The sequence below is a fragment of the Trichechus manatus genome, unplaced genomic scaffold, assembly GCF_000243295.1.
Source record: "Trichechus manatus latirostris isolate Lorelei unplaced genomic scaffold, TriManLat1.0 scaffold00116, whole genome shotgun sequence".
NCBI lineage: Eukaryota > Metazoa > Chordata > Mammalia > Sirenia > Trichechidae > Trichechus > Trichechus manatus.
The window spans coordinates 3,170,814-3,172,325 of record NW_004444052.1 but is presented as its reverse complement, the minus strand read 5'-3'; the positions used below and the strand labels follow the sequence as shown (position 1 = coordinate 3,172,325).

The 1,512-nt window shown below is 41.5% G+C and overlaps 1 protein-coding gene across 2 annotated transcripts in view; it reads right to left on the bottom strand.

Moving 5' to 3' along the window:
* Positions 1 to 1,512, bottom strand: part of FBXL7 (F-box and leucine rich repeat protein 7) — a 511,954-nt gene that overhangs the window by 415,596 nt on the left and 94,846 nt on the right. The gene's annotated exons all lie outside the window — the stretch shown is intronic.

Genomic DNA, 1,512 nt, shown 5'->3' with positions numbered 1-1,512 from the left:
TAATGTAAAATAACATGGCCGACCATTTGTGTATCTAACACAAAAGGACTCCTGGGGATAAGTTTTTTCCAGTCACTGAAAACAGAAAGCTATTATCACTGGAAAGAGCCAAGAAAACACCAAGAAGATAACCCTCTTTTGTGTGTTCCCTTGTGGGGATCATCCAAGAATCAAATTCGAGATTTGTTTCATATTTCAGGGAAAAGGCAAAGCACGCAAACACAAATGATAAAAGCTAATAAATAAATGTGCAAAGGAAGGTAAGTTTATATGAAAACACATCTCCATGTCAGAATGAGTTAGAGGCAGGCCTGGAATACTCCATAACTCAGGTTGAGAGAAAGTTGAAATGTGAATTTTAAAGGCTGGCTTAGTCTAACTCAGGATTACTCGATCTTAGCACTATTGACATTTTTGGCCAGATAATACTTTGCTGTGGGTGGCTGTTCAGTGCATTATAGGATTTTAGCAGCATCCTTGGCCTCTACCAAGTAGATGCCATTAGCAGACCCCTCTAAGTTATTACAACCAGAGATGTCTTCAGACAGCCGAATGCCTCCTAACAGTAGTTAGAACTATTGTTCTAACTCAGTAATGATGATGTGAATCCCATATAGGCCAGGTACGTTGCATGGTCATAGATGTAAATAGCCTAACCCTATCCAGGATGCTCACGTGAACCCTATATGTTCACTACTTAAGAGGCAGTAGCTCAAACCTCACACTTTCCCAAACATGGTTCTAAAGCATCTCCTCTTCTGGGAATGGTATTTTCCATATGAACACTGGAATCTAACAGAGATACCAGTAGTGGTTCAATGGTAGAATTCTCGCCTTCCACGTGGGAGATCTGGGCCATTGCCCCTCAAGTGCAGCCACCACTGATCTGTTAGCGGAGACCTGGGTGTTCCTATGATACTGAACAGGTTTCGGTGGAATCTCCAGACTAAGAAGGACTGGGAAGAAAGGCCTGACGATCTACTTCCAAAAATTAGCCAATGAAAACCCTACGGATCACAACGATCGGATCCACATTTGATCGTGGGGATGGCACAGGACCAGACACCATTTCATTCTGTTGTGCACGGTACTGTCATGAGTCAGAAGTTGACTCGACAGCAGCTAACAACACCACCTGTGAAAACAAAGCCTATTTGACACATAGATCGATCACCAAAGAATCTTCAGAAACTAGGAAGAGAAAGGGAAGGAAAGGAGAGGGAAACAGTTAATGGTCACTGAAAATAATCAGGCATCTAAAGTATACGAGAAATACTGAGAGAAAGATTTATAAGACACCTCAGATTTTCAAAGGATATATTATCATTTCATTCAACAAATAGGCATTGGACACGTACAATGATGTAAGGCATGAGATACAAAGATAAAACAGAATTGAACCTTGCCATTTTAAGGAGATTAGAGATCCATTAAGGAACCCTGGTGGCACAACAATTAAGCACTTGGCCACTAACCAAAAGGTTGTTGGTTCAAACCCATCCAGCGGCTGTA